This window comes from Coenobita brevimanus, chromosome 25 (genome assembly GCF_032717465.1).
Source record: "Coenobita brevimanus isolate Jiangsu-jjx chromosome 25, ASM3271746v2, whole genome shotgun sequence".
Lineage (NCBI taxonomy): Eukaryota > Metazoa > Arthropoda > Malacostraca > Decapoda > Coenobitidae > Coenobita > Coenobita brevimanus.
The window spans coordinates 34748952-34776499 of record NC_136978.1 but is presented as its reverse complement, the minus strand read 5'-3'; the positions used below and the strand labels follow the sequence as shown (position 1 = coordinate 34776499).

The following is a 27548-nucleotide window of genomic DNA, read 5'->3' as shown; positions in this document are numbered from 1 at the left end:
CCTCATCGCTTCTCTCAATATTCCCAGGCTGCCACCAAGACCTGAAACTGCTGAGGAACTGATCAAAGCAGTGGAAAGGTGAGGTGTGTGTAGGACTGTGGTGTTGGGTGAGGGCATGCAGGTAGTGCTGGGGAGTGATAGAGTAAATCCCACAGAAACAGTTTGGGTTGTGTAGTGTGCTGCAAAATTATATCTTTTAATTCATCTTTGTATTAGTCTATCTATCTGTCTATATCTATATCTATATCTATCTATCTATATATATATATATATATATATATATATATATATATATATATTCCGCCCCTCTCGTCTCCCCAGTTAGGATTAATCCAGAGGTCTTGATGTAGTTTCAACAGAAGTTTATTCAGTGAAGACAAACACAGATCCAACCCTTTCAATGCCAGCCTCTCAACTACCCACTGTGAGACCAGTGCGGGGAGCCGGCTTGGAGAGCGTTATGCAGATGTTGGCATTCTTCAAACTTTGCTGATACGAGCACTAGTTGTCACGTAGGCACCCTTACTTAATACATATACTGTTAACTTTTACAAATATACACTGTTAGTTCTAGTTTGCAAGATCAAGAGATGATCAGCGTAAGGTTACAGTACAAAGATATGGTTACATAGTATGGGGTTACATAGTATGGTTACATAGTACGGTTATAACAATCCCTCGTAAAATCAAAATAGTGTCTCCTGACACAATTAGCCATTATCATACAAAGGATTTATTTAGGAAGAATATGTGAGAGGAGTGGGTTAACTAGGTGTGTAAGTACTTGGAATAATAATCATTATAAGGTATAATATTCCTATATAAGTATCTGGATTAAAACAGAAATACAGTTTTTACAATACATGGCCAGATGAGTGAAGTGGGAAATCAAATACTGTAATACATAAATAGAAGAGTAATATGTATATAGTGGACATAGTATTTCCAGTAATTTACATATTAGCATTGTTCATCACTCAATAGTCGAAGTTCATTTCTACAGATATAATATTATAATGATAAATGGAATAGTGATCTCTCAGCAGTGGAGCACACAAGGATTATCGGGATATGTTCACACTTCTTTTTGTTTTCGCTTTTCCCAGTTTTGAGTATTGTTCCTCATGTCATTTCCACGCTATTTACTGTTCATTTTGTTTTCAGTGTTATTATTTTGACAATTTTCTGTGCCCTTGTTCATTTTTTTTAATCTATCATCTTTTTTCCATATATCACTTTATTTCATTAACATTTCGGGGTCGTCATTGTACCTTTCAACTTGTCATTTTACTTTCCACATTTGTCATATGATTCTGTTGGCACTTTAAGCAGTCAAATGAGGCGATACTATGGCCAGCTTCAAGTCCTGTGGTGGTTGTAGCCTACTATACTTGTTGCGATGTGGATTTCATGTAGTCTGCGTTCCATTTTCCGAAAACAACAGTGCACTGCACAAATGGTAAGAATGAATCCAATAAAAGTGGTAGCCACTTGGGGAAGCACAAACACTGGATGTACCCATGAACGAATGATGGCCAAGGAAAACTGATCCATAAAATCACTGGTTGAGAAAGTCCAACATATGCAAGTTTGCAGAGGTGATGGATTGATTGTCAAAAGCAAGGCTGAAAGTCATGTTGATGGGTTGAAAGATTTCACAAATGTGACTGCGTATGGCCTGATGATAACGAGTGGCAATAGTAATCACAGATTCTGATTTAAGTGTACAATAGTCAGGCACCTCATAGAGACCGCTAGTAGGCATTGAACGAGCAGAAGTTCCAGGACACATGATACTAACAGAGATTGGGAAAGAGAAGAAATACTGGATGTAGTTTATAAGAGCATGATGCACTGGGAGTTGCGGAGCCGGAATAAAGGGGCAGGCAGAGTGTACAGGATGGTTGTGAACCAGGGCAGACTCGTGGGGTGCGGCACTACTAGAAAAAATAGCAAGAAGGTAGGCAGCAGAAAGACGAGAAGCAGGTTTAAGGAAAGAACACTTGTCGAGATCACTGGAGGATGTGAAAGCAATGGAGATTCGATCATGGGATGGGTGGAAATACACCGAGAAAATAGAGGCCTGCAATAAGCAATTATTGAACAAGAGAGGCAAAGGAATAATTTACAAGTGATCGAATCTGATGGTAGAACGAAGTGGAATATGAACGAGAATGTCCTTAGCAAAAAAGGTGGCCTTAAGTACTGGACAACAGAATTCTAGAAAGGAGAGTGAAAGCACTGGAGACAAGTCAAAAGTAGAGTGAACCCATTCCAATACAGAACGATGATCAGAGAAAGGTACTACGTCTGCAGTGACACGACCACCAATAGCATCAACTAGAGTACGAAATAAGGTAGTGACTTGCGAGTGATGTGAGTCTAGGGAGAGTTGCAGGTTGTCCATGTGTAGTTTGACATATAGGATTTCTGAGACAATGATACTTTTTGAAATTTGCTTCTTTTGAATTCCTGTGAAGTTGTATAAAGTGTATGTAACATCATTTAAGTGGGCTGTGATCTTTTGTAGTATAGTGTGTTGGACCTTTATTACTCGATTTTGAGACTCAAGGGCACCGGCTAACTGAGCAAGGTCAGATTTGAAAGCAGAGAGGTCATGAGTTGTTGCAACTCCAAATAAGCCACTTAAAATTTTTCCCCCAAGATCAAAGAGACCATGCTTCACACATGAACGATCTACAGGTGCCTAATAGGAGAATATGTCTTCAAGTGAGTGAACTGTGTTAGAATATACTCAAGTTTCCAACAAAATGGTAAATTAACTAAGGCACAGTCACGCAATTCGCGTTCCATGTGGATTGATCTACAGATGATCAGTCATGCAAATCGCATTCCTAAGCACACAAAAAAATCACCGAAAATTCAGTTTCTGGACGATTTGTGTCATTTTTTGAGACATTGTAGCGAGCGCAGCGCTTTCCTATGGTAAGGCATTGGCAACATTGAGCTGCCTCACGGGGCCTAGCACGTAGTGATAAACCTCAGTCTCTTCCAAGCAGTCAGGCGGTAAGGTTGCCTCGTGTGTTCTGTCCCATTAAACTCCTACTAATTCTCCCCCTCCTGCCTGAGCCAAAGCCCCTGTGGACTCAGTGTGATAATCCACTATTTATGAGCATATTTGTATGTGATATTTTTGGTGGAACATTGATATATATCACGAAAAGGAATTCTGGTTGTTATCAATCATTAGGCTCAGAGGCGATATGCGTGTTCACTGTTGCGGGGTTTCGCCTTTCGCCCTCCCCAAGGCCCTAGTGCGTGATTACAAATACGTAGATAATGTAGCCAATGCCTAAACTGTATTTTGTGTGAAAGCTGTTGTGGCTGCCTTGGTGAAATTATGGAACTAGTTAGCGTTATGGATGCCATAAACCATAGTGTGGAATGAGGCAGGCATCACGTACAGTTTTTAGAGTCGCGAAGGGAGAATTAGAGGTGTTTAGGGATTGAATTATAGTGATTCTGATAGTGAAAATGCATATGGAATTGTGTGAAATATATGTCAAACATGCTGTGGGTGTTCATGAAGGAGTGTGGTGTGTGCCAATACAATAGAGTTGCATCGTACTCTGCAGGCGAAGGATGCTGCATCACAGTCACTTTGAACCGCAGTGAGGAAGGGAATAATTGCAGAGGTTAGGGTGGAATCATTGTGGTATTCATGTATTTGTGTATAATGTTGTGTGAAGTGTCAGTCAAATATACCACGTATCCTCGTGATGGCATAAACTATGGTGCATACCGTAGGTTAGCAATACCTTAGCGGCAGGGGTCCTCAGGAATAGGGACGCCTAGGAACAACAGACGTCATTGAACAGGTGCTGTGCCTTGGTCTGACATTTAGTGATAAATTATACTTTGTGTAATATACGTGAACTGTGCCGCGAGTGTTCGTTTAGGTGCGTAGCGTAGGTGAGCGATACTTTAGTGGCAGGTGTGCTGTGAAAGGAGACGATGCCAAGGAATGAGCGACATCATTGAACAGGTACTGTACCATGAGCTGACATTTAGTGATAAATTATACTTTATGCAAATACGTGAACTGTGCCGCGAGTGTTCGTTTAGGTGCGTAGTGTAGGTGAGCGGTACTTTAGTGGCAGGTGTGCTGTGAAAGGTAACTATGACAAGGAACGAGAGACGTCATTGAACAGGTCCTGTACCATGGACTGTCATTTAGTGATAAATTATACTTTATGTAAAATATACGTGAACTGTGCTCCAAGTGTTCGTTTAGGTGCGTATCGTAGGTGAGCGGTACTTTAGAGGCAGGTGTGCTGTGAAAGGTAATGATGCCAAGGAACAAGGGACGTCAGTGGACAGGTACTGTACCTTGCAACACAGGGCAACCACTGACGTCAGTGAACAGGTACTGTACCTTTCTAAAACAATTGTTGAAATTTATGATTCTTTTCAAAAAGGTTTGTGATATGTGCCACGAGTGTTCGTACAAAATATTGTATCATGTGTTGGGAAAATGTCTGTATATATATATATATATATATATATATATATATATATATATATATAGATTAGCGATTATATAATGTGTGTAGTGATAATTTATATATATATATATATATATATATATATATATATGTGTGTGTGTGTGTGTGTGTGTGTGTGTGTGTGAGGGAGTATATCATGTGTCGTGAAACTTTGGGGAAGGAAGGCCGAAAAAAAAAAATTAAAGTTCTGTATATATATATATATATATATATATATGTGTGTGTGTGTGTGTGTGTGTGTGTGTGTGTGTGAGGGAGTATATCATATGTGTCGTGAAACTTTGGGGAAGGAAGGCCGAAAAAAAAAATAAAAGTTCTATCTATCTATATATATATATATATATATATATATATATCTATCTATCTATCTATATACCTAGGCTGCTTCCCCCAAGGAAAGGGAGGTAGCCGAGACAGGACGACTCACTCTCCATTTACTCATCCATTCAAACACATTCATTTGCATCTTAGCCCCAAAGGGGAGAACGGACAGATCATCACCGCACCACACCGCACAAGGGTCAACTGGGCAATGCAATCAGTGACATCCGCAGCAGGGCCCGACAGCAGAACTGGTTATATATATATATATATATATAATGCTAGGTGAAATTAGGCGCAACTTCTCGTTCCTATTTCACCTAACGTGGAGCGGGGTCCTCTTTCGAGACCGGAGCTTACTGCAATAAAGAGAGGCAGGACACAAAAACTCTAGGCAACAACCTTTACACATATATTACCACAATCAGACACAGGACAAATCAGCAGATATTACAGCACAATATATAGCAATATAAAAACCTTATCTAGGATATGTGTATCTCGCAGGATACTTGCTTCTCTGATAGTAATGACAACACAATCAATCGTAGTGTATCAGGAATGCAGTAATTATAGGCGCGCGCGGGGGCGCGGGAGGGAGGTTGAGGCTCACTAGGAGGAGATAGGGGAGGTGCGGGGAGTGACTTGTGACGGCTAGGGGAAAGTTATGGTAATACTGGAGGGCGGCAGATATTAGCCGTGAAGTTTATATGGTTTCCAATAGCCAAAAGACTTTGGCAATTGATTTTATTCTTGATTTACACTCACTCGGGATATTGGAGTGAGAGAGGGTGGTAAACAAGATTTATGGGTAGCGTGGGGGAGGGAGAGAATACCATTAATACTTCCTTTCACAATATTCCTTCACAGTAATGGGGGTATGCCCTTATAGGGGAATCTCTCGGCGGCACAGGCTTATTAATTGTATAACAGGGATGTCACTCTTAAGTATAGTCAATCAGATCTTGTTCCACGCTCTCGTCCTTTATCTTCTCACTGTGATCTGATTTACCCCGATATTCACTATATGATATCACTGCACAATACTTACATTAGGGGAAATCACACTTAACCTAAATCACTCGTGCTACAATATCACACGTATTCATCAGGGGGATAGGCAGGAACATGTCATCGGCGATCCTGCCGGGCTAGGGGCACCGCCAATGCGAGGCGTGCCGAGAGGGCTCGGGATAACTCGTAAGGGCGTCCTCTCGCGTCCTGGGCTTCCTGTGACTTCAGGGCTTGGCTCAGGCGTGTGGCCCTCGGGACTGGGGCCGAATAGCTCCAGGAACCTCTGTGATAAGTCCCGGCGTCGTGGGGGCATAGAGAGATCATGCCTGGGTGTCCTGGGGAGAACCGGGAGAGACTGTGGGCTGCGGTCTCCAGCGTCTAGGGGCGCCGACAGGGGAGGGCTGCAGCAGCAACTTCTGCTGGGGTCCGTCAGGTGCGTCTGCTCCAGAGCCTGGCGTAGGGAACAGAGACCAGGGGAGGCTGTGAGGCCTGTCTGGGTCACTCTGGGACAGGAAGCCTTGGCTCTAGTCTCCTGCTGTAGGGACGTCTCTCTCTTTACCTCTCATTGCACACCCTCGGAGCGACAATAGATCGTCACACGAGGAAAGGAGTGACCATAGGTCGTCTCTACCAAGACACTCTCGGAGTGACCATAGATCGTCTCATGAGGATTGGAGCAACCATGGATCGACTCTACCGGAGCACTTTTGGAGCGACCATAGATCGTCTCACGAGGATGGGAGCGACCATAGATCATCTCTACCGGAGCACTTTTGGAGCAACCATAGATCGTCTCACACGGATGGGTGTGACCATAGATCGTCTCTACCGGAGCACTTTCGGAGCGACCATAGATCGTCTCACGAGGATGGGAGCGACCATAGATCGTCTCTACCGGAGCACTTTCGGAGCGACCATAGATCATCTCACGAGGATGGGAGCGACCATAGATCGTCTCTACCGGAGCACATTCGGAGCAACCATAGATCGTCTCATGAGGATGGGAGCGACCATAGGTCGTCTCATGAGGATGGGAGTGACCATAGGTCGTCTCACGAGGATGGGAGCGACCATAGATCATCTCTACCGGAGCACTTTCGGAGTGACCATAGATTGTCTCACGAGGATGGGAGTGACCATAGATCGTCTCTACCAGAGGGGCGCCGTCTGGAGTGTCTTTTCTAACTCCACCCCCAGATAGCTCAACAATTCCACTCAACGAAGGTAGTGTCCTCCTACGGTGGCGACGGCGTGGTGGCTGCATGACACAGGGGCGCATGGCCCTGGCTGACATATGTCGCTGTTGCCGGAAGTGGTGGTGACTGGTGGCGGCTACCCCGTTGGGTCCGTGTGGGGGTGTCGGTGCATTTTCGGGCATACTAAGCTGTGTTTGGCTTGCCCTGTCGTTGGGGGTACTATGGTATTTCTCGGGGGCACTGTTCTTTAAGCCACGCATTTTAATATATATATATATATATATATATATATATATATATATATTTATATATATATATATATATATATATATATATATATATTTATATATATATATATATATATATATATATATATATATATATACGGTTTATAAATATTATATATATATATATATATATATACCGGTTTTTATAAATATTATATATATATATATATATATATATATACCGGTTTATAAATATTATATATATATATATATATATATATATATATATATATGTATATTATATATATATATATATATATATATATATATATATATATATATATATATATATATATATATATATATATATATATATATATATATATATATATATATATATATATATATATATATATATATATATATATATATATATATATATATATATATATATATATATATATATATATATATATATATATATATATATATATATATATATATATATATATATATAAATATATATATATATATATATATATATATATATATATATATATATATATATATATATATATATATATATATATATATATATATATATATATATATATATATCGAACCAATGTCGCTTACTATAAAGTATGCTTGCACCCAATCGGCTTGCGCGGGCCGATTACATGTGGTTCACAGACTACACACACGTCCAAAGCCACTCCAACACAACAATTACACTTACAAGCACTTCCCACCCTACATACACTCTCTGCCAGACAGCCTAATCCACTTGGTAGAGATACATTGGCTGTATCGTCGTGACTTCGGTCGGGATAGGCCGGTCCTGGAGTGGATACTCAAACGGCTGATGATGATGATGATGATGATATCAATCAATCAATCAGTCATTTCCTGTGGCACCCTCGGGGATGCATAGGGCCTCGATGAACTCACACCACCACATCCTATCTTGTGCTAACTCCTCAAGATCTCCCCAACACTCATCTCCAGCTTCCCGTCTCATTGTCCTCACCCACGTCTCTTTTGGCCTTCCTCTACCTCTCCTACCAAGTGCCACCGACCCTGGTGTACCTCGTACTATTCCCTGTCTCCTATACACATGTCCTAGCCACTTCCATCGTGAGAATCTAACATATTCATCGATCGGCTGCACTCCCGTTATTTCTCTAATTCTACTATTTGGTATCCTTTCCCACCACTTAACTCCTAATATTCTTCTAAGTGCTTTATTTTCAAACACCAAGAATTTATTTTCCATAGTCACTGTGCTGTACCAAGACTCGTGTCCATAAATTAAGATACTCCTAACCATTACCTTATAAAGTTTGATTTTTGTATGCACAGAGAAATTGTTATTATTCCAAATATTTTTAAGCATTCCCATTGCCTGATTAGCCTTCTTTAACCTTTCCTCGAATTCAAAGTTCAAAGAACCATCCTTGGCTAAATAAGTACCTAAATATTTAAACCTATCAACTTGCTTTACAACCATACCTCCAATTACACATTCCTGCTCATTTTCCATATTCATATTGATTATTTCAGTTTTTCCACAATTAATAACCAAACCCACCTTGCGACCTTCACTCACCAAACAGTCCGACACTCTCTGCATCTCTTCTGGCCCATCACAAATCAAAACTATATCATCTGCATAATCTAAATCCAAAAGTTTCCTGTTCTCTCCCCAAAGTATACCTGCACCTGTTTCTGTTCCAACGCGTTTCATAATGTAATCAATGACCAATATAAATAGTAAAGGCGATAGAACACCACCTTGAATTACTCCGGACTTGACTTCAAACGAATCACTCAGACAACCATCAACCATCACTTTACAAAATGTGTCCTCATGCATGTTCATAATGACCCTCACAAACTCCTCTGGTATTCCATAATGTCTCATGATCTTCCCCATAGTCTCTCTCGAAACACTATCAAAAGCCTTTTCAAAATCAACAAAACAAAGACTTAAAGGCACTCTCATTTCATTAACTTGCTGCATCAAATGCCTGACTATAAAGATCTGATCATTGCAACCACGTCCCTTTCTAAAACCAGCCTGTTCATCCCTCAGAATACCCTCAACCACTGGCTCCAACCTATTTAACAACACTCTACTGAAAACTTTCAAAGCTATCGGTGACAAAGAGATTCCCCTCCAATTACCACGTTCACTCAGGTCTCCCTTCTTCGGAACTTTAACAATTACACCATTCTTCCAAACGGATGGTAGTAACCCCGTCACCCATATCTTATTGAATATCTTGGTCAAGATCATTATTAATCTATCCCCCTCCACTTTAAACATTTCCGGAAATAAACCATCCTCCCCTGGTGCCTTATTATTCTTTAACTGTTTTACTGCTTTCTCCACTTCTGCAAGCCTCAACTCTCCTGTTTCTATATTTAAATCTTCCTGAGCAGACGGTATATCCTCTTCTGGTGGTATTGGTCTATTAAGAACTGTCTCAAAATGCTCTTTCCACCTATTTCTAATATCTCCATCTTTGGTCAATAAATTTCCTTCCCTGTCTCTAACTCGTATTTCCTTGCGTTTACCTGCATTACCACTCAGTTCTCTAATCGATTCATATGCTATTCTTTGACTCTGTCCATCATTTTTGTTTATTAAGATTTCAGTCTCTGCAACCTTTTCATCCACACATCTTCTTTTATCTCTCCTAGCTAACCTTCTTACTTCTGAATTCAAACTCCAGTACGCAGCTCTTGCTAATTCAATCTCTTGTTCATCAACGCATTGCATCCCACTCCTCAATTTAGCCTCACCTCTCTTTTTCATCATATCCCACGTTTCCTCTGATATCCATTTCTTTCTCCTGAAGCTATGTCTCCTTCCAATCGTACATTCAGCAGTCTCATGCAAAACTTTGTTCACATCCTCCCACATCTCATCTACACTTCTCTCCCCCTCTTCCAACGTTTCCAACACCAAAAACCTATTTCTGCATTCCAATCTGAATTCCTCCTTTTCTTCTCCTTCCCTTCTAAGCTTAACAATATCGTATCTACCAACACCAGATTTTTCCTTCTTCTGATTTTTAAGTTTAAACCTTATTTTTGCAATGCTGAGTTGATGGTCACTACCAATATCCGCTCCCCGTTTAACATGAACATCTAGCAGAGAACTTCTATGCCTCCTACTGATAGCGATGTGATCAATCTGATTTTTATATTTTCCACACGGCGACACCCAAGTTGTCTTGTGTATATTGCAATGCTGAAAGAGTGTGCCCCCGATGACTAAGTCATTTGCTAGACAGAAGCTTCCAAACCTCACTCCGTTTTCACTCATCCTACTACCAACTTCCATCTTACCCATATATGCCTCAAATCCCTCATTTGAACAGCCCATTACTGCATTAAAGTCTCCAACGCAGATCAAAACATCATGTCTAGGTACCCTTCCTACTCCTTCTTGCAACTTTTCATAAAATGTGTCTTTCCTTTCATCGAGTGCATCATTAGTAGGTGCATAACACACAAACAGACTGATGTTGCCATGATTTGATTTAAACCGTGCGTATAACAATCGCTCATCTATAGGATCCCACTCACATAAAGCCTTATTTGCCTTACAACCCAGCAACAATCCTACTCCCTGATAATGCATTCCGTCCTGTCGACCAGATATCAATAAACGTATACCATCCTCCAAATCCAACTTATCGACTCCAGTTAATCTAGTTTCTGTCAGAGCACAAATATCAAGTCCGTAATTTTGAAAAACCTTCACTAACTCATCGATTTTACCGTCATGATTTAGCGTTCTCACATTCCAGTTACCAATTTTAATTGTATTTTTTGCATTGACAAAGGAATTAGATTGTAATTGAGGCAACCGTGAGATTCTTAGCACCCCCTGCCCATTTAAGGGCTGCACGGGACTGGGGGCCATTATTGTTCTTTCAGAGTCCATCAAGGTTTCTTTGGCTAACTTCCTGAACACCTCGCCATTGTGTTGCAGTCGCAGTAGGCAGCTAACTTGCCTGATTGCCCACACCCGAAAGACCCAGCTATGCTGTAGCCAGTCACATGCCGGCATGCTTCCCAGCTATTTCACTCTCAAGGAGTTCCTCTGCCTGAGAAAGCAACCACCCCCCTGCTCCCGAGGGCTTTTGATCTGTGTAGGTAGAGGGCGATCACTCCCTCACTAGCCATATACAGTGTATATATATATATATATATATATATATATATATAATACACACACCCCTGGGAGTAGTTTTTTTTTTCAAGAATACTGCCCCAGTATCCCTGCTTGTCGTAAAAGGCGACTAAAAGGGTTGGCGGAGGGTTAGTGCCCCTCCCCGGAAAACAACTAACTAAAAAAACAAACAATAAGCCTCGGACAAGGACTGACCAAACGATGACGACCAAGGAACGGACAAAGAACATGGTTATCGGAACGTGGAATGTAAGGGGAGCGAATGATGAGGTGAAAGAGAGAGAGATTGTCTAGGTGGTTGATGGTGCGAAAGTGGATGTATGTGGAATAACTGAAAGAAAATGGGGAGGAGAATGTGTGAGAGAATGGGAGTATGGATTGGGTATATGTGCAGGAGTAGGTGAGAATGAGAGGGCAAAGGATGGAGTATGTATAGTTGTGAGTAAAAGATGGAAGAGGAGCATAAGACAGTATGGATCAGTTGGGTCAAGGATTGTGTGGGTAAAGTTGAAAGTTGGAATACAAATGTGGGCGATTGTGTGTGTGTATGCGCCAACGCAAGATCGTGCTAGAAGAGTGAGAGAAGAGTTCTGGACAAATGTAGAGGTGTGCATGGAAAAGTTTGCAAGGAATGAGAGAGTGTTTTTGATTGGTGATATGAATGGTAAAGTTGGGAATGTGAAGGTGGATGGAATAGTTGGTGAGTGGGGTGTGCCTGCTGAGATAGATGAGAATGGGAGTGCGTTAGTGGACATTTGTGCAGGGAGGGGGTTGGTGATAGCCAATACCCTCTTCAGTCATAAAATGATCCACAGGTATACAAGGCGAGTGATGAGAAGGGTGGGTGGTGAACTGAATGAAAGGAAGGCAATGATTGATTATGTATATGTGGATGAAAGGATGCGAAGATGTGTAATGGATGCAAGAGTTTATAGAGGTTGGGGGAGTGGACTTTCTGTTTTCCTTTTTTTTGGTGGTGCTTATCAGCTAGAACAAACATCGACGAATAAGATGATATAGGTTTCATGGCAGTATATTGATGTTTGGGTGGTGAAAATAAGGAGAAAATACGTGTTATTTGCCGCGCGCTGGAAGCCGGGCCGGGCGGCTTCGAAGAAAAAATCGTGCTACGGAAAACTTACCGAAACTTATCGTGCGCAAGAGGGTTAAGAGGGCACCAGAACATATCCGGGTTGTGATTCCCCACAATGGTCGATAGGAGGGTCCGTATGTCATCCAGTTGGTGTGCGTAGTGAGGCATGGCGATGGCTACGTCGGCTAGGGGCTCAAGATCGTATTGCAGGAAGACTGCATCTTCTATTACAATTACCTCGCATCCTGAGCCGGCCAAGACCCCTGGACGTACTCCATCATTGTCCTCACCCAACCCAGACCGTGTTAGGGTCAGCAATGTCAACAGGCAGACCTCAAACATCTTACCTATAAAATAAGTTCGAATTAATGGCAGTATGAGGAAGTGAATAGGCAAGTAATAGGTTTGTGTGCGGAACACAACTTGGATCGATATTCACTGGCTAAAGGGGGGGGGGGGAGGTGTGTGTGAAGAAGATTCAGATGTCAGATGGAGGAAGAGAAGTAGATGTAGATGTTGCCTATCAGTGCACACATAAGATTGTGTGCATGCACCCACTTGGTGTCTCTAGTTGACAATTCCTGTATTTCAAACTTGTTACCCTGTTGAGTTATCATGCAGTGGGGGCCTATAAATTTGTCATCCAATTTAGAGGTGCGGGTAAATGAATGAGAAAATACCAGATCTCCAATATTGATACTGATAGGCGAGGTAGATTTATGCTGGCATTGCAACATGCCCTCCTGAGATGGAGCCATATGTGTGAAGTATTGTTATGTCCCCGCCTACACTGCCACAGGCTCCAACAGCAGTAGTTCAGTACAGGAAGGACTTCGGCCAGTGAGTTGTTCTTTCTATGGTCAGCTTTCAAGTGTACAGTACACAAGATCAGCTGAGGTGAAAACAAACACTGCCTTCTTAAAGTTCACTGTCTTTATGTTCCAAATGGTAACACCTAATGCTTTCCAACTTCACTTCACTACTCACAAGCACTGGAGCTATACACACTTTATTAATTGCAACTCCACTTAATGCTTGACAACACTTCACTGTTTTCTCAAAAACCAATGATATCCAAACTTCAATAACACGTCACTGTTTCCCACTGTTTTCACAAGTACCAAAAATATATAAGCTTCACTGACACTTCACTGGCACTGCAGTACACTCAAACTGAAACAAAACCGACTGAACTTGTTCTAGTCTCTTATCCATCCTTATAAAAGCTTGCATTGTACCAGAATGATCTACTTCTCCAGCATTCTAGGACGTGCTGGTCTTGCACATCAGCCCCTAGCAACAGCAGTTTCCAACTACGAGACATCAAAACCTGCCAGAGTTTTCCTACATTACATAACACTGTAAATTATTTTGCATACAAATTTGAATTACATAATTTAACAACCAAGCACATAAATCAAACATTATAGAGAAAAGGAGCACAAAAATTAATGCATTACTTATGAAATATCTACGCTCATAAACAGCAGGCAAACTGGCAACTGTGACTCGTACCAGAACCGGAACTAGCTACCGTAAAGATTGGGAAACATTGAGAAGCTTCTTGAGAACCTAACTGACAAATCTCGCTTCTTAACTCTACCCCCTCCCTAGTTCTTTGTCATTCCGACAAAACTACACAGTATGTACAAACACAAACGTTAATCTTAATAGAGCATCAAACTATACACAAAATAATCCTTCAACTTATCAAGTCTTCTGTGCTGCTTCCGATGACGTCCTTGCTCCTCCACACAGTCCACTCCTCCAGGAAGGTCTTAGTCCTCTTCTTGATTCGTTTCCTCTCTTTGGAAATTGTCACCATCCTCTTGCACTTCAGCTCCTTGGCCCTCCTGAACGTCCTCGGCTGCGGGTGAGTATAATTCCTCGGAGACGTCCCAGCTGTACTGTCCTGGTCCATGATACTGCCACAGATGGTTCACGTGTGCCACCATTAGGCGACTCTTCCTGCCTCCCCGAATCCAATACATTATGTCTGATAGGCGGTCCAACACAGTGTAAGGCCCACCCCATGGGCTTTGCAGCTTCAGTGACTGTCCCTTCTTTCGCTAAGGATTGTATAACCAAACTTGGTCACCATCCTTCAAGCTCACCTCACTTACCTTAGCGTCATATTTGCACTTCATCACCTGTCCTGAAAACTTGAGGGCTCCTTGCACTTGATGTTGTACCTCAGCCAGCCTTTCCTGAAGGTGCTTCACGTACCTGGAAGTGTCTGTAGGCAGCTCTTCACCAGGTCGTCTTCCCATTAACAATTCAACAGGCAACCATAACTCGTGGCCCAACATCATTTTTGCAGGAATGTAACTGGTAGACTCATGGGATGCAGAGCAATAAGCCATCAGCAATGCAGGTAACTTTTGGTCCCAATCTGTTTGTCCCTCTATGCAGTACTTGGCCAGTTCTTATCCCAGGGTCCAATTGAATTTCTCCACAATCCCATCTGACTGTGGCCTTAGTGGGGTCATCCTGGTCTTCTTGATCCCCATTAACTTGCAGCACTCACGGAACACAGCAGACTCGAAGTTTCTACCCTAGTCTGAATGTAGTTCTTGTGGCATCCCAAAATGACAGAAAAACCCATCAACCAACACCTGAGCAAGTCTCAGCCTCTTGATCGGGGATGTCATAAGCTTCTGGCCACTTTGTGAAGTGGTCCATGGCGACACATATATACCGGTTTCCTCTCTCAGTGAGTGGCAAAGGTCCAGCAATGTCCACCGCGACTTTTTCCATCGGTGCACCCACTTGGTACAGTTGAAGAGGGGCGCAAACATGTTTGTTGGGTTCCTTCTTTGGAAAAGCATACATCACAGGCCCGACACCACTCTTCAATATCCTGACACATGCCAATCCTGTTGAACCTTCATCACAGCTGACTTTGAGTTTTCTCCACTCCCAGGTGCCCACTAGTGATCTGGTTATGAGACTTATCCAAGATCCCAGACATTACCTTCCTTGGAACCACCAGTTGTCCATACTTGCTGAGGCCACCGGACATCTCCCACAGATGCCCCAGCAGTCTGTTCCTCAAATGAAGAGGGTTCCACTTTTCCAGCAGCTCCCTGTCGCAGGGCTGAATCTAGAAACCCCTTCCCAAGATGGTTGCACTGCACTCCACTGCAGCCACTCTAGCACTGGTTGTAAATCTGCATCCTCTCCTCTACTGACACCTGGCCCAGAATTTCCATTGCAGCACCCTTGAGGCTAGTAGCAAGCTGCACTGCCCTCTGCCTATCATCCCAACCAGTCTGATCCGCAAGTAACTCAAACTGTGCACGGCAAGCTTCCAAAGATAGTGTATCATCAAATTCCTGAGCTTTCTTTTTAACTGTACCCCCATTATAGCCATGCACTTCACTGGTTTGGGGCCTAAAAACTGGTGCATATAATTCAGGCCAGGACTTAAAACTTCTGCTTTCTGATTATTCAACCCTGTACTGTTACTGTACCTTTAGATGCTTGGGATCCATCAAGATTCACCATATGCTGTCCATTCCTTTCATATGCTCCCTGTACACTAACATGAAGCTCAGCAGTGCAATATTTCTCTACAGCCTCTATTCTCTCACTAATTATCTTAACATGGTCAACTGCATACTTCAGATGGTTATCTACATGCTCTCTGCACTCCATCACTATTCCCTCACTACTCTTCAGCTTATTGTCCACATGCTGTTTGCACTCCATCACTGTTTCCTCACCAGTTTTCTTAAACTGGTCATCTACATGCTGTTTACACTTCATCACATTATTGCTTGCCTCATACTTCTGCTGCTCTAGCTTCCCATCTACTTCCTCCTGAAGCTGTTGCTGTTCCTTGATTTCCCCCATGAATGCATCCAACTGTCCTTGCACTCTCAGTTGCACTTCCCTCTGTTGCTCCTATTATGCCTCTTGAAGTTGTTCATATCGTTCTTTTTCTTCTTCACGTTGTGCCTCTATTTGTTCACTCTGTGCTTGCAACTGTTTTTTAATTTCGTTCCTGAGCTCTTTCTGGTCTTCACTTTGGGCATGTAGTCCTTCATTCTGTGCTTGTAATTGTTGTTTGAGTTCTTTCTTCTCTGCCTGTACTTGTTCTTTGAGTTCTTTCCTCTCTGCCTGTAATTGTTCTTTGAGTTCATTTCTGAGCTCTTTCTGTTCTTCACTCTGTGCTTGTAGTCGGGCCTTTTGTGCTTGTATTAGCTTCACAATTGTCGCCAGGGAAATTTCCTCCTCCTGCCCAGCTCCAGACCTTGTCTGCACACCTCCTGCGTCCATGTCGAAGGTTTGACTCACTGCAGCACTTAATCCACACTCCTGACACCAGTGTTGCATCCCCACCCCACACTGCCACATGCACCAACAGCAGTAGTTCAGTACAGGAAGGACGCTGCCCAGTGAGTTGTTCTTCCTATGGTCAGCCTTCACACAAGATCTGCTGAGGGGAAAATAAACACTGCCTTCTTAAAGTTCACTGTCTTTATTTTCCTAATCGTAACACCTAATGCTTTCCAATTTCACTTCACTATTCACACAAGCACTGGAGCTATACACACATTACTAATTGCAATTACACATAATGCTTGACAACACTTCACAGTTATTACACTTAATGCTTGACAACAGTTTACTATTTTCTCAAGAACCAACGATATACAAACATCAATAACATGTCACTGTTTGCCACTGTTTTCACAAGTACCAAAAATATACAGTCTTCACTGACACTTCACTGACACTGCACTACACTCTAACTGAACCAAAACCGACTGAACTTGTTCCTGTTTGTTATCTATCCTTATATAAGCTTGCATTGTGCTAGAATGATCTACTTCTCCAACATTTTGGGACGTGCTGGTCTTGCATATCAGCACCTAACATCAACAGTTACCAATTATGAGACATCAAAACATGCCAGAGTTTTCCTACATTACGTACTACTGCAAATTATTTTGCATACAAACTTGAATTACATAATTTAACAAGCAAGCACATAAACAAAACATTATAGAGAAAAAGAACACAAAAATTAATACATTACTTTCGAAATATCTACGCTCACAAACAGCAGGCAAACTGGCAACTGTGACTCGTACAAGAACCGGGACTAACTACCGTAAACATCGGGAAATGTCGAGATGCTTCTCGAGCACCTAACTGACAAATCTTGCTTCTTAACAGAATTGATGTTTTTTTTTTTTTCTGGAAATTTGACATTTTCACTTTTACACCGTCATCCAAATTATAGAGGGAACCTGGCCTTGATGATAACATGGAATAGGGGAGGTCTTTGTGGAACTCATATAAGACAAGGGAGATTCGCCAATAGAGGCATTGATGGAACTATTTATAGAGGCAGCAACCTGAGGTATCCATTCATCCCAGGAGGCATTTTGTGATCCTAGATATTTAAACAGTCTAAAACCTTCCGATTATGGCGCTCTACAAGGCCGTTAGAAACTGGATGGTTAGGAACTACATTACATTTGTTGGTGTTGTACTGCTTACAAATTTCTACCAGGAGACTGTTGTTCAACCCTGTACCATTATCTGTAACAATAGTAGATGGTATAGTAAATGGGCAAATGACATGGTATAAAAGGATGTGCAACACTCCTTGCGGTCTTATCTGGGAGAGCCACGAGGACACAGCAGCATGAGAAGTGACCAACTTAACAAATAAATACTCTGCACCAGTTTCTGTAAGAGGTAATTCAAGGAGGTCGATAGAGATAGTTTCCCATGGGCGTGATGGAACTGGATATTGCAAGAGTGGTGCCGGTGATCCAGTTGATCCTTTGTGACGATTACAGGAAATACAAAAGCCACAGTGCACTTTAATGTCTCATCTCATAGTGGGCCAATAGTATCCGAGACGTGTTTGTCTCAAACATAGATCTTTACCGGGATGAGATGCATGAGGAGTGTACTGAACGATATGAAATACCAAGGGTATTAGGTTGTTAGGGACAAAGAGCTGGTGTACCTCCCTATCCATTCCTGTATGTAATGTTTTCCTGTGCAAGATACCATTGATTAACATCAACTCATCTATTGGCACCAGCAGAGTAGGTAAGCTTGAATTGTCTCCCGATTCTAGAAAATAAATTACCTTTTACCATAGAGGGTGACAATTTTGAATGATCTCGGAGGTTAAGGTGGTGCTAGAAGTTTCATTTGGTTGATATGATGAGCCTGCAGCCGCTAATTGCATGAAAGTGCGTCTGCAACTCTATCTGATTTCCCTGGCCAGTACTGAAAGGTTGGATTAAAGTCTTGGATGATGACTGGCCATCGAATCAGCCGACCTGTAATGTTTCTTCTCTTGAACAAATGACAAAGAGGGAGGTGGTCTGTCTGGATACGCACTGGGTAATGATATACTATAGCTCTGAAATGTTTCAGGGACCAGACCACTGCTAGGGTTTCCAAATCCGTAACACTGTAATTACGTTCTGCGGAGCTGATGGTGCGACTAGCATACGCTGTCACACGCTTCCTGGATGCCTGATCTAGTTGCATCAATACTGCACGAATTCCTGTCCAAGACGCATCTGTGCACAAAAGGAAGAGTTTGGTATAATCAGTGAAGGGCAAGACCGGGGCAGTTACAAGGGCTATTTTCCGTACTTCTAAGGCATGTGACTGATTTTTAGTCCACAAGAAAGGTGCATTTTTCTTTAGTAATTGAGACAGAGGAGCAGTGATCTGCGAATACCCGTACCATCCCAGGCATTTTTGTAATTTTATACCCACCCAATCCCGGACCAATAACGGAAAAAATTTTTATTGCATAAAACAATCCAAAAGGACATATAAATGAAGGAAAAGCAAAAAAAAAAAAAAAAAGTATTCCTTATAGGAGAAATAAGTGCAGGATGGCCGTCCATCGTAGAGTCGTCCAGGTCTTCCTCTTCTATAGAATCACTAAATGAAGAGACAGAGGGTCCATGTGACAGTGTCAACCACCTCCTCCAGCCCAATGAGGCAAAAACTGGCGTGACCTCTGCAACATTCTAATGCTGTGACGGACAATGGCACACTGATGTTACGCAGCCATGCAGAACCAAACCCAGTGCTACAAGTGCCTGGGCACAATGTTGCCAATATATTAAGTTACTCCTTAGCAAAAAATTAGCTAGATTGAAGCAGTCAGAGATGCGCTACAGCTCTCGAATTATGCTGTCGGCACCATCACATTGCTGGGATTACTCGAGACGTTTTGTACTGTCAGCACCATGCCGACGGCGGGATTGTACGGGTTAATAAATCGCCGGTAGTAACCACTCAGTCCAAGAAAACTCCTTACATCATCTGTGCTGGTAGGTTATGGGTAGTTGATGACTGCTGTAGTCTTATCTTCAGTAATATGAATACTCGCAGCATCGGCTACATGGCCAAGGAATTTAGTTTTCTTTCTTAGGAAACCATATTTAATCAGGTTAATATTTTGAGCTTGTGGAGTCACGTGGAGAGACAGGCTGACGAATGAGGATATAAAGGAGCGTTGTGGTGTGGATGTGGATGTGATAGGAAGCGTTATGAGGAACACACTGAGGTGGTTTGGCCATGTGGAGAGGATGGAGGGTGAAAGACTGACGAAGAGAGTGTATGTGAGTGAGGTGGAGGGGGGAAGAGGGAGGGGGAGGCCGAGGATGAGATGGAGGGATGGGGTGGAGAGGTATATGAGAGAGGGGGGTGTGAGTTGGGAGCAGGGGAGTGAAATGGCGGGGGACAGGGCGACTTGGAGGCGATTTGTTTGTGGCCACCCCAAACGGGATTGAGGCGTCTGGCAATAGATAGATAGATAGAATATTTTGACCAGCCATCTGAATGTGATCAAATACTTGTTGAAGCTTAGCAAAATGTTCAGGAATAGACTTGCTCACTACAGTTATATCATCCAAGTAGACAAAACGAGAGTGGCAAATCATGTGACTGAAGCCGGAGTGAATGGGTCTAATGAATACTGAAAGGGCATTCCTTGATCCAAAAGGAAGCCTCTTAAACTGAAAATGTCCAGAACGGGTGATAAATCTGTTACAGGGGGAGATGAGTTCCATTTGTACTTGCCAGTAGCCAATGAGTAGGTCAAGGGATGTAAAGGCCACGTTGTTCTCACCTAGTGACTTTAATAAATCACTTAAAACTGGGAATGGAAAATGATCGGGCACAGTGACAGAATTTACTTGATGATAGTCCACTACTGGAGTAAATTGTCCACCCTTCTTTGGAACTATGAAAAGTGAAATATTCCATGGACCGACCGAGTGCTCAATAATGTCCTGATTTAATATGTAATGTACTATCTTGTCTGTTTCTTTTCTCAAACTGTAGAGTAATCAATATGCCCGTAAGTAAATTGGCTGAGTTCCTGGCACAATTTCTATGTGATATTGCGCTAGATCTGTCCTACTCATAGGTTCCCCGGGTAAGGCTACTACATCTCGAGAAGTCTGCAAAAGATTTACTAATTGCTCCTTATGCTGTGGGAAGTCACTGGAAGACACTTGTGAAACTAGGTCAGGTGAGAGAGTTGTAAGAGATCCCTTAGAGTTGGTGGTATACACAGCAGATGGTTCACTATCATCATCATCCGTAGTAGGTATGAAGAATGGTACATCCTGGCACACCTTTATGGTCGATGGGTAAACCAGGAATTCCCAATTTTTATGCCACTTTTAAGCTTCAGTGGAGCATTTGTGACATTTAACAATTAGAGATAACACAAATTATCCTTCAGCACAGTACACAATGCCGACTTGCATGTTAAGCCATTCACAGAACAGGTCTCTGGTAATGTTATAACATCAGCTTCTTCTTTCGCACCTACAGCACATACAGAGCCTTTGGTAAACTCGTGCGGCAACAAAATTGTGCATTGTTTTGTTACCGCTCGCCTCGTCTCTGGGCGTTATTGAACTTCATTCAAATATCTGAGGTGGTAGTTAAATGAGACGTGTTTGAGTCGGCGGTTGTATCATTGTCAGAGGGGTTGTCTTTAGCCTCTACTGAATGCTCATATATAATCGTATTTATCAGGTCAGTGACAAAGCTCACTCCTATATCCTCTCATGCTTTCAACATTTCAGCAGTCAACCCAGTCACACCTGCTGCCTTCCCCACCTGCATCCTGCTTATTGCCCCACTCACAGTAGCAGTGTCAATCAAAGGCCAAGGGCCTAACACTGGATCTGCAGGCTCCAAACCTTCCCTGCACAAGTCAAACTCCTCATTCTACAACCGACTGTAATGCCCTCTCCATGCGTCTTTAATATCCACAATGTTCACCACAATCTATCCTTCATCATTCTTCACACACTGCTCACCTATGATATCCCTATTCTTCCTCATCATCTGATTTACCCTCTTAAATATCATATTTTTCTTTTCTACACGATTTAAGTTATCAAGTAAAAGTATCTGTGACTCAGACTTTGCCCTGTAAACTCTTTTCTAGCCCAACGCTTGGTAGCCAAGTATTACTCTCTGTTACTGTCCATCATCTATTACAGGAAAAGCTTTCTTTTCTTCTTAAATGCAGGTTCTACACTCTCATTCCACCCCCAGGTTACTTTACCACTTGGTGGGCCTCTTGTCCATCCACATATTGAATCAGTAAGTCACTTGAGGGATGTGTACTGTTCATTAACACTCCTCTCAACGTCTTCCTGTTCAACCACCACTCTCATCTCCCTATAGAAAGTTTATATATATATATATATATATATATATATATATATATATATATATATATATATATATATATATATATATATATATATTAACCTCTCATATAACGCTAGGGTTAGCTTCCTGGAGACGTCGCGTTAGTTAAAAACGCGTTATTTAAAAAATTTTCCCATAAGAAACAGTGGTAATATTGGGGGTTACGTTCATGGACTCTGGGAAAGTCTACCCATTTGGGGAGTTATACTACTCTATACTTAAAAGCAACAATATTAATTTGAAAGAAAATCCACACAAAACACAAAAACAGTATATTTTGGGAGAAATAAACAACATTTGAGCCCTAGCTGGGCCAAAACGTTGTTTACTTCTCCCCAAGTACATACTGTTTTCGTTTTTTACGTGGATTTTCTTTCAATTCTGCTTCATTCACGGCATTGTGAAAGTTCCTCAACATTATTAATGCATTAGTAGGTCATAAAAACACTACAGCAAAAGCAACATTTTCATTACAGTAAGTAGGTCACAAACAATAACAACACACAGCCTCACTTCATCTATGCATCACTCGTCGTCTGCTGCTGTCCCTCCTCATCTCGCTCCCCCACCTCCCGCCGCTCCCCACCCTAAATTTGTTGTCCCTCCTCGCTCTGCTGTCCTTCCTCTTCCTCTTCTTCTGACTCCCGTGCTACTGGTGATGATAACTCCCTTAAGTTTTCTGTCTTCTTCACAAAGAACTGCTCTATCTTGGTCTGAGTGGTTTTCTTCTTTCTGTTCTGTAGCATCAAGTTGTAACAATTTAGATCTGCCATCACTTTCCTGGCCAAATTTTGTCTGAAAATGAGCCTTATTTCTCAGAATGGAGCCAAACTTCATTTTCGAATATTATAGTTTGAATAAAACCAGTTTAAGCAACAGGCAAATAAAAAATTGTATTTATACATAAACTGCCACACACGGTCTACCAGCTCTGGACTGTCCAAGACGCTTGTGGCAAGTCTGAAACCATCACGTATGTGTAAACTCGCGTTAAATCGAGAAACCCTTGTTAGTTAAACATATCTCCTTAATTATTTGCTGTTGTTAAAACAAAAACGCGTTTTTAAAACTCGCGTTAGTCGAGAGGTTACTGTATATATACAGACCATGCAAATGAAACTGGCGCGACGCAGCGATAAATTTATGACACGGAGATGATTCATCATCTCTCGCTATATTTCAAATCACACTCCTCACTGGGTCCAACCGTTACTTGTCATATGTTTCTCGTGCATCTGGCAACCAGTATGCACCCTTTTTAACTGCTGACTTTGACGACAGTGTGTATCAGCATTTCATATGAGGAGACTAGTGTACTGGAAAACGATCGATTTTCGTATGTTATTTTTTTTCACTTGCCTATCTTTACATACCTCCTGCAACAAAAATGTCTCTGCAATTTTTGTATAAATTATGTAAATACATTATATTATCTTGCTTAAGTTATTCTAATTAGGGACGACAGCTGACGTATATGGAAATGTTCCTGACTCGTCTGGTTCCCTTTCATATATTGATGTCCCCTATATTAGGTTGTGCCTCGACTGACAGTCATCAGGTGATGAGTGCAGGTATGTAATGTAGAAAAGCATTACATATCTGCAGTCGATGGTGTTCTCTTGGTCGAGGCTTTTTGAATATTAGTGTAGGTCTAGTTATTTGTCTCTTAGGATTTAGTATAGGTTAGCGATTTGTCTGTTAGGTGGTTAGTTTTAGGGTCTTTAGATTAGGTATTTTGTTTATAAGTAATATAAGGTTAAAAATATAAAAAATAAATAAAAATAATAAAAATAAAACTACAAAAAAATAATAAAATAAAAATTATTATATATATATGTACGTGTGCATGAAAGTGTGTATGTTCATATGCATGGATGTGTGTATGTATGTATGTATGTATATATATATGTTTGTATATATATGTATATATGTCAATATATATACATATATATATATTTGCCTTAATGATCAGAGGCTTCGGCCTCAATGGTCGATAGGCAAAAAAAAAAAAAAAAAAAAAAAAAAAAAAAAAGTCTCTGCGACCGCAAATTGAAAGTGATAAAATCGCAGTAATAGTGGCTCTGTACAAGGACAGGAAGCCACTAAAGGAAATTTCAAATAGTACAGAAGTTAAACTGAGAACTGTGCAGCGTTGGATAAAGAGATTTCTGGATGGTGTCGGCATCTAATTACCACGACACAAAGAACATCCTGGCAAAGCAAAAAAAATTAACCAACGGACTTTAAATGTTATCAGATGTCAACTTGAGATTAATCCACGGCTTACAGCAAAACAAATAAAAGAAAACAATTCCAACTTACTTGGTAGTTAGTTTATGTACAGTGCAACATTATATCCATGACAATCTGAAGTACCTGTTGTACCGGCCAGTGCCAAAACCAGAGCTGACAGAACGTCAAGGGAAGAACAGAGTGACATTTGCAAAGAAATACAAACAATGGGATGATGTTTGTGGTGTAGTATGCTCTGGAGTGATAAGGCAGTGTTCTGTGCGTCTGGCAACACGTCTGGCAGGGTGTACCGGCCTGGAGGCATCGACCCCATTAACCTCAAGTACACCAGGGGTGTCGTGAAATTCCCAGACAAAGTGATGGTATTGGGATGTTTTTAATTTCATGGTGTTGGTGACTTAGTATTCCTTCCTGATAATGAGATTATGAACAAAAACAATTACCTGGAGCTCCTGTATGAGCACCTGCCAGATTCCTTTGATAAGTGCAAGGCAAAGTTTTTCATGCAGGATGGTGCACGCTGCCGCACTCCCAAGGATGTGACTCAGTGCCTTACAGACCGTGACATTCCATTCTTCAGTGATTGGCCAGGTAACTCACCTGATTTAAATCCCATAGAAAACCTCTGGGCCATTCTAAAACGAAAGCTATGAGAAGTAGATACTTCATCGGTAACCCGGCACAAGAGGGCAATAATGAAGGAATGGGAGGAAATTGACTCTGCCACACTGCAAAACCTCGCCAGTTCTCTTCCTAACCGCCTCGATGAATGCATTAAGCGTAGGCGGATGCCTACATGCTACTAAAATGTGGTAAGTGGTCAGTTTCTGTATTTTCTTCCTACTTGTATTTGTTTGTTTGTTTTTTACATCCACGGCAAGTAGCGCCACTTTCATTTGCGCAGATTGAATATATATATATATATATATATATATATATATATTGTGTTGGTTTTTATTAGCATTATTTACAGCTAATTTCCAAGGGAACTGATATAATAATAATATTTTTCAGAAAAACAAACACATTTTGAACTTCTTTAAAACCATATATTAAAGTAATCACTGTTTGGCCATTACAACATTCATTTCCCATAGGACCCAAAATTTGACAACAACAACTAAATTCAAAACATCCTTGTTATAGATTTCCTGACAAGGAGTCTTCCTTGTCATCAACCATTTCATCCTCATTTTCCCTTCCCCTGTTCCATATACGTATTTCATCTTCCTGCTCAGGCCTGTGTCATTCGAGGCTTTTCTTATGGCATCCTCCACCACCCAATTTTTCATGCTATTCCTATTTGCAGACTGTAAATAACTTTTATTAATCTCTCTCTCTCTCTCTCTCTCTCTCTCTCTCTCTCTCTCATGGCTACACCACCTACCAATACACGATCAGCATTGTCTTCCTTACCTCACTAATTTTGTCCTTGCTCTGAAGCCATTTTCTCTTTCTTGTTCACGAATATTTATCAAAAATGGAATAAAATTATTACAGGATTTCTACGTTGCACTTTCTCAAATTCTTACCATCACAAGAAAAAAAACAACAACAAACGGGCCACCACCATAAATGATGGGTATACTGTATATAATTCTCATTAAATGTCTTCCTTTCCAGAATCACGTTTGAATCATACGGGATAGTCTACAAAGAACCTTTTTTGCATTCAACATCAGAAATCCTTCAAGAACTTGGTCGCCTGATATATTTGGGAGTGTCTACAGCAGAAGGCCTCAGAGACTCCTTTGTTATGAGGTGAGTTTTATTTATTTATATATTTATTAAATTATTTGGTTTCCTATGCATGCACTATGACAAATCACTGATATTGAGCCTTTATTTAATGATTCTGTAACGTCAACTGGTAACTGGCGGACCGATAGCTTTGCATACAGAAGAATGTACTGGCACAGGATTGATATATACTTTGATTAAATTATCCTTTTGTACCTTACCCTCGTACATTTAAAACGTGTGGCACTATATTATTTTTTTTAACAAAGTATGACGGTTAATTTCGAGTGGTGGGTTTAATGTCCACATTCGATTTTGCTAAAATGAAAGGGGGAGGAATCATACAGACATCTATGTTGCCACCACAAAAAATGACAATATTTTTCAAGTACGTTAATTCTAGATCAAATGAATGTTGAGGATGGCCTGATGAATGTCCAGTTTTTACTGAATGCTACGCGAATGACAAATCACAAATTCATATGTACTGTATGTGTTACACTACGCCACTGTACTTTTTTTTACGTTAACTTTGCCTAAAACTGACATTTCTCCATCGTCAGTGCTTAGCTCCAGAAATAAACTGATCCTACCTGGATATGGTCCTAGTCACAAAGAAGTGCTGTGGAAGGCGTGTAGAACAGTAGTATTGTCCCTCTGCCCCTGAGCTACGAAAAATAATCTGCAGAAGGACGAAAAACTGCCCCGAATTAGTGTAAAAAGAGTGTAATTTGTATTACTGTGACATCCTCTGTAACATAGAGCATTAGTTAGGTATATTTTCCGTGTCTTTGTACGAGTCAAACTTCATTACATCTCGTTTTCTGCCAGTCCTTAATCTTCAGGGGGAAACTGATCTATTTTTTCTGGCTGTAATATTTTTTGAGGAGCTTACAATGACCAGTGTTAGGTGGCAACTCATACATCTCCACTACATCACAACCATTCGATATAACAATTGTCCCCAGAGATGGCTAAAACAATGTATATGAAGAAACGATATAATGACAGGTTGCAATAATGCAGATCTCTCTCTCTCTCTCTCTCTCTCTCTCTCTCTCTCTCTTAGGCAGGCTCACGTCAACAGCCTGACGTACTTCAAGTTCATCATTGCCCAGAACTTCACCAGTGCGGACGGATCTCGGTCAGTGTACATAGGCAGAGAGAGGATCCTGCCTGTTCCTTATGCCTGGCCACTGCCCCACGATGCTCCATACAAGCATCTTTTTGACAAGTACA

General features: G+C 41.3%; 1 long non-coding RNA gene across 1 annotated transcript; it reads left to right on the top strand.

The window, feature by feature from the left end:
* On the top strand, positions 1-27548 carry LOC145393782 (uncharacterized). The gene is made up of 3 exons (XR_013896257.1): positions 1-78; positions 26193-26330; positions 27379-27548. It is a non-coding gene; the product is annotated as an uncharacterized LOC145393782 (long non-coding RNA).